The 14,872-nt window shown below is 41.4% G+C and overlaps 1 long non-coding RNA gene across 2 annotated transcripts in view; it reads right to left on the bottom strand.

The window, feature by feature from the left end:
* Positions 1-6,363: 6,363 nt before the first annotated feature.
* The window catches only part of LOC123329910, a 31,106-nt gene continuing 22,597 nt past the window's right edge, over positions 6,364-14,872 (bottom strand). For both annotated transcript variants that reach the window (XR_006545494.2, XR_006545493.2), the window contains one exon: positions 6,364-6,608. This is a non-coding gene — a long non-coding RNA (uncharacterized LOC123329910). The remainder of the gene's footprint in view (positions 6,609-14,872) is intronic.

Raw genomic sequence — 14,872 nt, 5'->3', positions numbered from 1 at the left:
GAAACCTGCTGTGCTGCAGTCCGGCGGGTCACAGAGAGTCAGACCCGACTGGGCAACTGAACAACAACAAGGCCCTTTCAACAAATCTCACGATCGCTAGGTCCCTTCCCTCCATCAACTAAATAACAAGGCCACACCTGCAGGTTCCCCAACAATTGCTTGGTGACTTGTAGCTCGTGGGTAAAAGCTCTCATTTTTTGCTGACAGGATTACAACGCCTTTGGTGGCCAAAGAGTAAAAGCCGTTGGGTCTGTTTTCTCTTTCCAAACTTAAACCGGAAGCAGTCGGCTCCATGCAAAAGACAATCATGAATGAATCTGGTCACTCCACGTTTCAGCTGTGACTTTTGCCGTGTCCAAGTCCTGCCTTTTTCAAGATGCACGACAAAGCCTTTTGGCTTGTTCTCAGGTGTAGGATCTGAAGAGTGATGTATCAGGTTTGCTAGTTCTTTTCTCCAATTTACATGAACACACAACTATGCCATCTCTGTACCACCATCTAGATGCTTCCGCTTTGTGAAACTAGTCTGATTTTTTTGAGAAGTATAATTTTTATTTGCACAGCAAATGATTTTTTTTTTTTAAAGTCTTTAAAATCCTGGGCTGGGGGGGGGGGGTGCACTCCCTGGTGGTGAAGTGGTAAAGAATCCATCTGCCAATGCAAGACATGCAAGAGAGGTGGGTTCGATCCCTGGGTCGAGAAGATCGCCTGGAAAGGAAAATGGCAACCTACTCCAGTATTCTTGCCTGGAGAATTTCACGGACAGAGGAGCCTGGCCGGCTACAGTCCATGGGGTCACAAAGAGTCAAACCTGACTGAGTGACTAATGCTTTGACTTTCACACTTTGGTGAGTATGAAGGGAGTTGAATGAAAGAGGCAACCAAGATGGTGGTTGCATGGGTGTGAGCTTTATGATAATTCATCAAACCGCACATTTATTTGGGCTTCCCTGTGGGTGCGGTGGTAAAGAACCCACATGCCAATGCAGGAGATGTGGGTTCAATCCCTGGCTCAGGAATATCCCCAGGAGAAGGAAATGGCAGCCCACTCCAGTATTCTTGCCTGAGAAATCCCATGGACAGAAGAGCCTGGTGGGCTACAGTCCACAGGGTCACAAAGAGTCCAACATGACTGAGTGACTGAGCATGCATGCACACACTTTTATTTATACATTTTTCAGTGTGTGGGCTATAGCCCACAGTTAAAAACCTTTTGAAAACATCATATCTTAATTGTTTCCTCTCAAGATAAAGACTGTAGGGCAGCAGTGGCTCTGAGGAAATCCACGTTTATTTTTCACTTATTTGCTATAAAATCAGAGCTGAGGAAGCTGAGTCACTGAAAGCCTTGCTTCAGTGAAAGTTAGGTAGACTTGTGGAGACAGCAGGTAAACAGGATAAGCCAAGAGAAAGACTGGGAGGATGGAAGTTATGTTCACGTGTCGGAAGGAAGATCAACATTCTGTCGCAGCTTTTAAAAGTATTGATTCTTGCATCTTTTTCTCCTCTAACACAGAATCCTGTGGCTGCTTCTCATGCCTAAAGCTTAAAAACCAATGAGGATTTCAGGCAGTCTTGTAAGCAAGACCCACTTCTGCCAACATCTTTAATTCACAGACGAGAAATGCTTAGCTTTTTGTTGTTGTTAGTACAATACTTCCATACAATTAATCTCATGGAAAAAAGTTGAGACTGTGGATGTTTTTGGCTACATCCATGAGGACCAAAGAGACTTTTTCCAGGGAACAAACACATTCACCCTCCACTCCATGAAGGTAGATGACCCAAGACTTTGGAATGTTCCACCTTCCAGGAACATTTTACCTATGAGCATTAGACATTCACAGCTATTTTTGCCTTCGTCTCCCTAACATTCATATTAGGAAAATTCCAGGGAGAGAGAGAGAAGACCCTGGCTACAGCGGTTGTCTCAGTGGCAACAAAGCAGTATTGAAACTCTGAAGTTGACAACTCCACACCAATTCAAGCAGCACAGAAACTCCTGTTAGCTTTGTCATAAACCGATTAGAGCTGGTACACAGACCTAAGGATCTCAATGCTTCGACACTGAACAGCCACTCAGACCCCAACAGTTTCCCCAGTAAAAACCCACTGGGAGATTCTCAGTAAGTTCACCACAATGCACCATCTGAGATACTCTTCAGTCTCATAATCATCCCCACACACACTCAGGAAAAAATAAAATAATATTTAGTCCAGAGGAAGTGGCAACCACCCATGCCTGGGACCTTCTGCTTGTCTGTATGAAACACGCTCGGAGAGTCTGGTAAAGGCGGACCGTCCGGCTGCTGCTGGAGCAGGACGAGGGGGTGGGGGTGGGGAGAGCCTCTACCCTTTCCCAAATCAAAAGGGGGGAAAGTAAGTGAGAAAATCTCCGGAGTTCAAACATTCCTTTAAACCCCACAACTTTAAATACTAAATGTGTTTCATGGCTGCCATCTTGAAAAACATTAGTTTGCCAAAGGCGGCCTTTGATTCCTATTTGGGATGGAAACGCTGGCAGATAATCCATTGAAACAGGTCCTGCACAAAGGCCCTTTTGCAACAATCGTGGTGCTTGTGAAGGACAACATTTTTGTGCCCACAATAAAACATTTTAATGCGCTACAATCCATTACACATATAGTCCTCCATTTCCTTTCAGTAATTATTCATTAGAAAACATTTAACGTCACTGTGGATTTCACACCGGGCAGTCTGGACACAAAGAACAAGAGATGGCCCATTTATAAGGGGCTGGGGTCTTCTTTTCTAATCTGAGAAACTCCGAGGAGGTGGGGCCCGCAGGACACAACAGGCCGGCTAAATTGTGCGGTTAACGGTCAAAGCCCCCCTGCCTACTTTGACACTCATTTAAAGATGACGGGGAACAAAAGAGATTTGTTCTGTGCAAACCTTTCTTGTTACGCAGTCTACATTGGGCTCCGTGCTTGAAACCCGCCCGAGATTTTATTCCACCTGCCAGCTCCCTGCCGCCTTCCTCGACTCTCTCCTCTGCTACTTGGCTTTCTCCCACTTTAACACAAAGAGACAGGTAAAGAATATCTGTAAAAGCGGCCCATTCAGCATGTCAGCTTTCATAATACAATTGCCTGTCAGGTCCCCGAGGAGCTATGAGGCGCTCAAACGTCTGGGTTCAGGCCAGAAATCCAGCCCGCACTTCTGCTGGTTTAGCCGGGCAGCTCCCGGTCACCTCCCACCCTCCCGTAGTGGAGGGCCATCTCCCGGGGCACAGACACTAAAAACCATCTTGAATAACAACAGTCTGAAACATTTGCTCCATCAGCGAGAGACCACATGCCCACTCCCTATGGGCTGCATGTATATTCCTTTCGTGCCTATGTTAAAAAAAATGTTAACTGAAAACTCAGACCCAGGGATCTAGAGTCATCGGGAAAGTTGGGGAATATTTATCTTATAGCCATTTTTTTAAAAAAGATATGCGACAGAATAAAATAGTTTAACAGCAGAGGATTCTTCCCTAAGGTAGTGGGGAAAGATCCTATCTTGAGAGTCTAAGCAGATTAAGATGTATGGGCATATGTACAAATCTAAAAACCTCTAGTTCCATTTGGACTCTGCAAACTGCATGAAGACTATATATCACCTAGTGATGCTTCCAGAATATACTGATGAGAAACCAGTGAGGACAAATAGGCTTGGCTTTTCTAGAGTCTCAAAAATGATTCATGTCACTGTATGGCTCTTTTTATTGCTGTTTGCATGTTATACCTGCTTTTTATCATTATCCCGATGGGTTAGAGGAAACTGCCTCTGGTTGCAGAGTCAAACGGCAAGCATATGCCAGAGAAAATCAGTGGGTACTTAAAAGAGAAAGCAAGATTCACAATGAAGCCAGTCACAGCAGCTCAGTCAGCGGTCAATAAAATTCCAAAAAAATGAAACAGTTATGATGGTCTGTGTCAGAGTATAGCAAACTAGGGCTCGTGGATCGAACCCAGACAGCTGCCTGCTTTTGACGCAACAAAAGAATAAATTTTTTTTAAAGTTGTGAGAAAATTGTATGAAATTCCAATGTCCGTGTCGATTAGCATTTATTGGGCTACAGCCATGATTATCGTGTATGTCTGTCTGTGACTACTTTCCTGCTATGACAGACTTAAGTAGTTGCCAAGGAGGCTGAATGGTCCACAAAATCTAAAATATTTACTATCTGGCCCTTTATAAAAAAAATCTCTGATCCCTACTCTATATCCAGTATAGCATACATGTCTCTAGTCCTTAAGATCCAGGCTTCCAAATCCTTTACATATTTAAAAATTGTAGGCACCAAGAGGAAAAAAAAAAAAAAGTGGAATTTCAAGTATAACCCTTTCCAAACAAATGTTTGATGGTTTATAATGAATCCCTCAAACTTATGGCTAGGCTACTTCTTAATTAAGATCTTTATATCCAGCATTGTTAAATGTTGAAAAATAGGGTCGTTGAGAATGCGAGGTGAGATGGTACCTTTCCAGGCCCTCTGCTGTTTCTTAGCTGCCCAAACACACAAGCAAATTAACTGTGCAAGCAGCAGGCAGCAGTATCTCCAGTAGAACTTAATGAGTGTTTGTTCCATAAACAAATGATGCTTCTAGCTCTCAAGAAAACCATCTGAAGGATGGTACTCAGTGGCAGCCAAAATTTGAATCAAACATACATTAAGAAAGAAAGCAAGGTCTGATACTTTAATTCAAGGGGGAGTCTCAGCTGTGGAAAGGATAAGGATCAAACTTGAATGATAAGAGCATTATCATATTGTACGTTTTTTTGCATCCGATTTGCTCAACGGCTGAAATGCGGGACTATCTTTTCATGTAATGACAAGAAGACTGTCAGCTTTTGGTTATTCCACTGCAGCCTCTTAATCACTACTGAATGTGTATAATTATGAATATCAGTAAACAGAATAACGCTTCTAAATTACCTTAGGGATTAGATGGTCTCCTAGTAAGAATTAGAACAGTTCACAGAGTTTTAATTGCCTCATGGGAGTTCCAGGTGAAGAAAGAAATGGCCATGCAACTGCATACATTTTTTTCAGCAAAAAATCAATTGCAAGGGCTAGATTTCTCTTACTACTTCCCAACAATAAGTAAATAAATTAGACCAATAAATACAGCAAAAAGATCTTGGATGCTTACTGCATTTTTTCCCCTTCATACACATTCCTTTTTTTTTTTTTAATTGAGGTGCAACTGACATATAGAATTATATTAGTTTCAGGTGTACAAGGTAACGATTTTTTAATACATTGTGAAATGGTCACCATAAAGTCTAGCTAACAGCCATCGACTTACATAGTTATAAAAATTTTTTTCTTTGATGAGAATTTTTACGATCTCTTTTAGCAACTTTCAAATATAACTACAATATTATTAACTATAGTTACCATACTGTATAGGACATCCCCATAACTTACTTATTTTATAACTGAAAGTTTGTATCTTTTGATCACTTTCAACCATTTCTCCCAATCTCCAACTCTGGCAACCACCAGTCTCTTCTCTGTATCTATGAGCTTGGGTTTTTGCTTGGTTTTGTTTTTAAGATTCAACATGGAAGCGGAGGATAAATGAGGAGTATGGGATTAACAGATTCATGCTACTATATATATATATATACACACACACACATATACGTATACACACAATAAATAAACAACAAGGATTTTACTGTATAGCATAGGGAACTATATTCAATATCTTATAATAACCTATAATGAAAAGAATCTGAAAAAAGAATATATATATATAACTGAATCACTTTACTGTATACTTGAAACAAACACAATATTGTACATCAACTATAGCTCAAGAAAAAAAAGATTCAACATGTAAGTAATATCAGACAGTATCTGTCTTTCTTTGTCTGACTTATTTCACTTGGCAAAATTCCCTCAAGGTCCGTCTATGCTGTCACAAGTGGTAAGATTTCTTTCTTTTTTGTGGCTGAATACTATTCCATTGTGTATTTATACCACATTCTCTTTACCCACTAATCTATAGATGGACACTGGGGTTGCTTCCATGTCTTAACCATTACAAATAATGCTGCAGGTGACTTCCCTGGTGGTCCAGTGGCTAAGACTCTATTCTCCCAATGCAGGGGGCCTGGGTTTGATCCCTGGTCAGGGAACTAGATCCCATAGACTGCAATGAAAAAGATCCTGAGTGTCACAGCTGAAACCTGGCACAGCCAAATAAATATATAAAAATAAATTTTATTCATTCTCCCCCAAACCCCACATGTATATGTATGGCTGAGTCCCTTTGCTGTTCACCTGAAACTACCATGATACAAAATAAGAGGCTTAAAGTTTGAAAAAAAAATTTTTTTAATATATTGAAAATTTTAAAAACTAATATGGGAATACCCACATTCCAAAAAAAAGTAATGTTACAATGAATATGGCAGTATATATAGCAGCTTTGAATGGAGGATATATATCATAAAAACTTTTAGCCTTTCCTCAAGTCCATGAAAGTTCTTTGAAGTCCCACGTCCCTGAGTTTATGGATGAATTTATAAAAGAAGCATTTTCTTCCCTTGAAGAGAATCTTGTTGGTATTCTCAGATATCTTTCCCTGGAAAGAAATATAGTTCATGGTTTGGGAGCCTTGCAAACACTCAGCAGAAACTAGACATTGACCATGGAGTAATACTAAAACCTATATGGAACGATAAATGATAAAGTGTGGCCCCGGATTTTCCCAGGGTGCCCCCACCTGTTCAGTCCACATTTCTTTGGGGTCAATGAAGAAATTAATAGACATCACAGAATAGACAGCTTTCAGCACAGCTTTTTAAACTATTTGGGGCTTCCCAGGTGGCATAGTGGTAAAGAATCCACCTGCCTATGCAGGAGATTCAAGAGACAGGTTCGATCCCTGGATTGGGACGATCCCCTGGAGGAGGAAATGGCAACCCTCTCCAGTATTCTTGCCTGGACAATTCCATGGACAGAGGAGCCTGGAGGGCTACAGTCCAAAGGGTCACAAAGAGTTGGACATGACTGAACAACTGAGCACGTAAGCAATGAGAACCTACTGTATGGCACAGGGAACTCGACTCAATTCTTTAGTGACAAAGAGGGGATATATGCGTACATGGAGCTGATTCCCATTGCTGTACAGCAGAAACTAACACAACATCGCAAAGCAACTATACTCCAATAAAAACTAAGAAAAAAGTAACAAAGTTAAGGAAGGTTGAAGGTAAAGGAAACTATAATTCCCTGGAGGCAACATGCATGTGAAAATTGAGAAAGAAAACTCTAAATACTCTAAGGCTGAGAAAAGGGTTCACTGAGGGGGGAAGCAAGAAAGGAAGAAGGGGAGGCTACACATGATTCCTTGGGGACAAATAAACAAGAAATATGCAGCAAATAAAGATCAACATGCACCATTTTTAAAAAAATTTTCTGGATTTTGTTACCTTAAAAAAAAATGGCTGCGTCAGGTCTTAGCTGCAGCCTGTGAACTCTTGGTTGCGGCACGTGGGCTCTAGTTCCCCGACCAGGGACGGAACCTGAGCCCTCTGCATTGGTAGCGCTGTATCTTAGCCTCTGGACCACCAGGGAAATCCTTGAATTTTGCTCTTAACACTGTATGGTTTCTGGGAATTCCCTGACAGTCCAGTGGTTAGGGGGACTTCCCAGGTGGCTAAGTGGGTAAAGAATCTGTCTGCAATGCAGGAAACACAGGTTTGATCCCTGGGTCAGGAAGATCCCCTGGAGAAGGGCATGGTAACCCACTCCAGTATTGTTACCTGGAGAATCCCACAGACAGAGGAGCCTGGCAGGCTACGGTCCATGGAGTCGTGAAGAATCGGACACGACTGAAGTGACTGATCACGCATGCGTGTGCACACCAGTGGTTAGGGCTCAGCACTTCCACTGCAGGAGCCTGGGTTCAATACCTGGTTGGGGTATTGGACCCTCAAGCTGTGCTGGGCAGCCAAAAGGGAAAAAAGAAACTCGGAATGGCTTCTGATGCGAAAAAGCAGGGAAAAAAGTATGAAAAGTATGCTTATTAAATAGGCAACTATTAAAAGCCTCCCATAAATACAGCTCTTTTAAAATACTATCTTCTCTTTTCTGTTATCTGGTTATAAAAGAATTACACATACATGTTAGACGTTCTGGGAAAACATGATAAGGAGAATAAAAATTATCCAAAATCCCACCACTCAGAAACTACTACTGTTTTCCTTTTGAAATATTCCTTCTAATCTTTCCCACCCCTGTGTGTGTGTGTACATAAAGATACTGGGACACTGTTTTATTTGTGATTTGGTATCATTTTTCTAAAATAACGTGATTAATCTTCATAAATTAAGAATGACACTATAACATATCACATAGTGTAAAATCATCTGAGGGGCTTTCCTGGTGGCCCACTGGTTAAGAATCCACCTGCCAATGCAGGGCACATGGGTTTGATCCCTGGTTCGGGAAGATCCCACATGCCGCAGGGCAACTAAGCCCGTGTGCCTCAACTACCGAAGCCTGCGAGCCCAGAGCCCACGCTCTGGAACACAAGAAGTCACCACAATGAGAAGCCCGTGTACCGCAACCAAGAGTAGCCCTCTCACTGCACCTAGAGAAAGCCTGAGTGCAGCTACGAAGACCCAGTGCTGCTATAATTAATCAGTTAAGTTTTTAAAAATCTTCTGGAATTGAAATGTGCAGAATTACAAGGTTAGAAATCAAAGTTCAGGCAATTCAGTTCATTTCCTAGTAAGTTCTATGGACTCCAGTGTTTTATTTTAAGCCTTATGACCAAGTACCCCTGATAGCCAGGACTTTGGCTCAGAGGTTAAAGCGTCTGCCTGCAATGCAGGAGACCTGGGTTCGATCCCTGGGTCGGGAAGATCCCCTGGAGAAGGAAATGGCAACCCACTCCAGTACTCTTGCCTGGAGAATCCCATGGGCGGAGGAGCCTGGTGGGCTACAGTCCATGGGGTCGCAAAGAGTCGGACATGACTGAGCGACTTCACTTTCCTTTCACCCCTGATATGAAAGTATTAGTATTGAGAACTAGAATTATTTTCATCATACATGTCATCTTTGAAAGACTCCATTAAAAGTAGAATTCTGAACAGAGCCAGAGTTCTGTGATAACAAAGAATCTAGCACTGAAAACAGAGAAAATCCTACATCTTCTCAACTGTATTGAAAGCCTCTTCTTGTTCTGCTAGTAAAACTTAAATTCTGAAACAAGGAAAGAGAGAGCATGTGTCATCTGACAGAATCCTGAATATCTAGAAAACCATACAGGAGAGGAAACAGCTTTATTTTATCTAAATGACCATGATGGATAAACAGCATAATTGGAACCAACTTCTCTGACCAGCATAGACTCATGTGTTCTAGATTCAAGCAGAGACAATTTTATAGAACCTGCTGAAACTATTGGAAACATTGATCCTAGAATCTGTATTGTCAATTTAAGAAGCAAACTATCACATTGCCAATTTGAGTGATCCTATTAAATAGGAATATGAGCACAATCAACATAATCGTAATTATGGAGTTTTCTTATTTTTTTGATTTTTAAAAGTTTATTTTTTTGGCCATGCCATGCAGCATGCAGGATCTTAGTTCCCTGTCCGGGGACTGAACTTGTACGCCCTGCAGCAGAAGCACAGAGTCTTAACCACTGGACTCCTAGAGAAGTCTCTTATTTTTTCAAAAGAGCACAGCAGTTGATTGACGGGCAAATATTTTCTGAGCATCTACTGTGTGCAAAGCACTATGAGAGGTATCTGGCTCCCAGGAACTCACGACCCCTAGAGAAATAAAACACAATCACAGGAACAGGGAACAAGACGACAGACCTGGACTCAGTGCTAACCTTTCCGATGACTTTTCTCTGATTCTAGTCAAAAATGGTTAACTAGAAAGTTACTTAAAATAGTGTCATTAAGTTTCTGCTGTCAAACTCTGATATTGTTTTTCTTCAAGATTTCAGGATAAAATATTTATTTTGTTAGTCAAAAGGTAAGATAATGGGAGTTGACTGGAGGAAAGGCATCCATAAGAGTTTTTCATAGTAGTGATGTGAAAACACACAGCCTGGCTTGGATGCAGCTTCGCTTTAAAAATAAGTCATACAATATACATACGGCTGATTAATGTTGAGGCTTGACAGAAAACAACAAAATTCTGTAAAGCAATTATCCTTCAATTAAAAAATAAATTAATTAAAAAAATAAGTCATACCAAAATTAGTGGGCAAAATGAAATTACTTGAAATGCGATCTAAGAGGCGGCTTATGTTCCCCCATCGAGGATGGAACCTGCGTGGAGTTCAGGGAACCTGCAGGAACCCCTGCGGAGGAAATATAGAGTCTTAACCTCTGGACCTCCTGGGAAATCCCCAGAATAAATACGCTTGATTGTGATGGTTGGTCCATGGATCAACAAATGTGATAAAATGGCATAGAACCACCCCTGCACATCATACAATGTCATTTGTCCTGGTTTAAATATTGTACTATGTAAGACGTAACCACAGAGCAACACTGGATGAATGGTCCAGGGGACCCTCTCTGTGCAATTTCTGCAACTTTTTATAAGCTTATATTTTAAAAAGTTTAAAAATTACCTATTGCATTTCGACTCTTTGATGTGTCATAAAGACCCTTACTCCTTGGAAGAAAAGCTATGACAAACCTAGACAGCTTATTAAAAAGTAGAGACATCCCTTTGCCAGCAAAGGTCTGTCTAGTCAAAGCTATGGTTTTTCTAATAGTCATGTATCCTCGTCAGAGTTGGACCATAAAGAAGGCTGAGTGCCAAGAACTAATGCCTTTGAACTGCGGTGTTAGAGAAGACTCTTGAGAGTCCCTTGGACAGCAAGGAGATCAAACCAGTCCATCCTAAAGGAAACCAACCCTGAATATTTACTGAAAGGACTGATGCTGAAGCTGAATCTCCAATACTTTGGCCACCAGATGCAAAGAGCCAATTCATTGGAAAAGACCCTGATGCTGGGAAAGACAGGGCAGGAGGAGAAGGGGACGACAGAGGATGAGATGGTAGGATGGTATCATTGACTCAATGGACATGAGTTTGAGCAAACTCCAGGAGACAGTGAAGGACAGGGGAGCTGGGCATGCTGCAATCCATGGGGTCACAAAGAGTTGGACACAACTTAGTGACTGAACAACAACAACAACAAAGGCACGAAAATATATAAAGTCACAAAATATATTTGAACTCATGGCAAGGTACTTATCTGAAACATGGTGAAAGCCATCCTCTATAAACATGAATGTAAATCATGAGTCTCTTCCTTATTATCTGACGGGAGAGCTTTCTGATTTCTGACCAAGTTCCCTACAATTCAATTAACTTGGAGGAAAGCGGCAACTGACCAGATGATTTGCATAAAGTGAGCAGCATATGGAAATAGCCGTACACGAATGATGCCCAATCAAGTGGCAGGAAGTGAGTGCTCAGTTATCATCAGCATCATTATTCAAGTGATGCTTCACTGTGCTTCGCTCATCAAACCCAGCTCCCCCGAGATCATTTCTAAATGGCTCCATCTCTAATATTTCCAAAAAGGCTTTAACTTTTCATTTTGAAATAATTATAGACTCATAAGAAGTTACAACAATAATACAGAGATATCCCATGTAACCTTTACCCAAGTCCTCCCAAAGTAAAATAACTTTAGTACTAGAAAATTGACATGGGACAATCTTCAGGTTTTATTTGGGGTTTTTACATGCACTCATGTGTGTGTTCTGTGTAATTTTATCACATGTATGTAACCACGACAATCTAGACACAGAATTGCTCCATTATCCCTAAAGATATGCTACCCTGTACAGTCATACCAAACATCCTCTCTCTAATTCCTGGCAATGAGGAGTCTGTTTTCCATCTCTGTAATCATAACATTTCAAAAATTATATGAAGACATGCAGTATATAACCTTTTGACGTCTTTTTTCACTCAGCATGATGCCTTTGAAATCCATCCAACAACTTGGATGGATCAATAGTTTGCTCTTTTTAAAAAATTTTTATTATGGAGCAGTATTCCATTCCAATAGTGGTTTACCAAGGGAATCGGAGAATCAATTCAGCATTTAAGGAAGGAAAGCTTCCTTCATAAAAAAAAATATATATATATTTATATATAAAATATATATATATATATTTTATATATATATATATAACTATGGGTTGGCTAAAAAGTTCATTTGGGTTCTCTATAAGATGTTATGGAAAAGCTCAAATGAGCTTTTTGGCCAACTCAATACATGTAGATACATCTGTGTGAATTTCTATGTAAATTTCACATGGTCACGACAATAGAAAGGGCCACACATGACCTTGCTTGAGGACGGTCTGCCTGTATCCTTTCCTCTGCAGGACCCTGAACATTCCTCTCCACCAATCAACCAAATTATTTCACCCAGCGAATCATGCTTCCTAGAGCTCCTATTTTGAGATATAATGCAGGAATGGCAGGCGAAACTAGGACCTCTGGGCATTCAAATGCGTTTTCGGTAAAGGACTGTGCCATTTGGAGTTCTCAGTTGCCAAGGCGACAGTATTAGGTGCTATAGAAATGGACCACGGCCTGAATGGCTCGATGACAGGCTGTATCTAGAGTTTCTTCACTGTGCAGGAGAGCTCTGTGGCCAGCTACTGAATTATTCTAACTCATATATAAGCATTTCTGTAACCTTTGTGGCTGTCTAGAGAAGGAGAAATAATCTTTTGACAAATAATTTTTTTTGAATAGATAATACATAAGATGGTTGTACCAAAAAAAAAAAAAAAAAGAACCAGGGGAAAAAATTGTCTTTCTAGATCTTACACCTTTAATTAATTCCTAGGAAAAGGCAATAGGTCTGACACTCAAATTCTGTCTTCTACTACCCCCAGAGAATTTTTTCATGGTATACAGGCCAATGAAAATAGTTCAGTTTTCGTTTTCTGAAGGTGATTTTTACCTGAGATAATTTGATGTTACCACATCTAAGAGTAAACACAATACATAAAAAAGAAAATTTACAAGTAGTCTTACACCTAAGGGCCAAAATTACCTATGATTTTCTTCACTATTAGGTCACTATCTATTATGTAAGGCTCTACCTGGGCTGCTCAACACAGTAGCCACTGGCCGCACGTAGCTTTTAGGATAAAGTCAAATTTAAAATTTAGTTCTTCGGTCACACTGGCCACATCGCAAACATTGAACTGATAACTCGTTGGACATTGAGAATATAGACCATTTCATCATGACAGTACATCAGATTGACAGTTCTGCTCTGAACCAGTTGAAAGGAATTTGTAACACCCTCCACTACAGTCCTCAATGGTCACGTCTCCCCCAGCCAGCAAAAGGGGGCATCCAATTGGGTCACATTAGGTGAAATTTTCACCAATTTCAGAATCTTATCCATGAGCCTCTTCCCATGCCTATCAGAAGCCCAGGTATTATTGCATTTCAGCGGCTCCAGGTAGAGGCTGCCACCTCCGAGTCCCATTACCTTGGATCCCATCCTGCTTGGAAGAGACCGGATTGTTAGCAATTATTCCACTTGAGCCATTCAAAGCCTGCTTCCCCGTGGTGTATGCTCCCTCGGCGTGTGATGCTGGACAGCAACGTATGAGGTGATTCTACCTCGATGGGCGGAGCAGTATTCATAATTTATCACTGCATCCTATGGCCACCCACCTGCGGGCGCACAGGGCTGCCGGGGAGTGATAAGAACTGGAAACCGAACCTCCTTCGAGATTACGTTACAGCTATTGCTGATCTCTGATTAGTCACTTACATTCCTGACAGGTCACCGTCAGGTCCCAGATGAGCTCCGCTTAAAAAAAGAAAAAAAGTAAAAATTCTCTCGACTTGATCCAGCTCAGCAGCTTGGAACCCCGTCTTGACTCCCTTTGGAAAACTTTACGTCCTCCAACTTCAGGGAAGCAAGGCGACAGGGTGACTTCAAGATCCAGAATACAGAGATTCTGGCTATCCCAAGATTTCTTCTATTTTCATTCTATTAATTTTCAGAAGTAAATAGAATGTACATGTGCCTCATTTAAAAAATTATAATGTTCAGATAGCTATGAAACAGAAACAGGCTCAAGGGCACAGAGAACAGACTTCTGGTTGCCAAGGGGGAGGGAGTGGGGGAGGGAAGGATTGAGAGTTTGGGGTTAGCAGATGCAAACTGTTACATATGGTTTCAGTGTAGCAGGGTCAGGACTAAGGTGTGATAAGTGTCTCATGGGTGCACAATTTAAGAGGGTGTCTAAAAACTCAGTAATTGCTTCAATCAGCTTGGGCCATCATAACAAAATACCACAGGCTAGGTGGCTTCAACAGCAGAAATTCAACTTCACTGTCTCTCCACCTTTTTACTCTACATGAGCACATGCTAAGTCACTTCAGTCATGTCTAACTCTTTGTGACTCTATGGACTGTATCCTGCCAGGCTCCTCTGTCCATGGGATTTCCTAGGCAAAAATACAGGAATGGGTTACCATGCTCTCCTCCAAGGGATCTTCCCAACCCAGGGATCGGATCCACATCTCTGTGTCTCCTGCATTGGTAGGTGGGTTCTTTATCACTAGCAGCACCTGGGAAGTCCCCTTTTCACTTTTTTACTCTATCCAGGCCCTCAAAGGATTGGGTGATGCCCATCCACGTTACTGAGGGCTCAGTGGTAAAGAATCTGTCTGCCAATGTAGAAGAGTCAAGTTCGATCCCTGGGTCAGGAAGATCCCTTGGAGGAGGAAATGGCAACCCACTCCAGTGTTCTTGCCTGGAGAATCCCATGGACAGAGGAGCCTGGTGGTCCATGGGGTCTCAAAGAATCAG

This window comes from Bubalus bubalis, chromosome 17, assembly GCF_019923935.1.
Source record: "Bubalus bubalis isolate 160015118507 breed Murrah chromosome 17, NDDB_SH_1, whole genome shotgun sequence".
Taxonomy (NCBI): Eukaryota; Metazoa; Chordata; class Mammalia; order Artiodactyla; family Bovidae; genus Bubalus; species Bubalus bubalis.
This window is presented reverse-complemented; position numbering and strand designations above follow the sequence as displayed.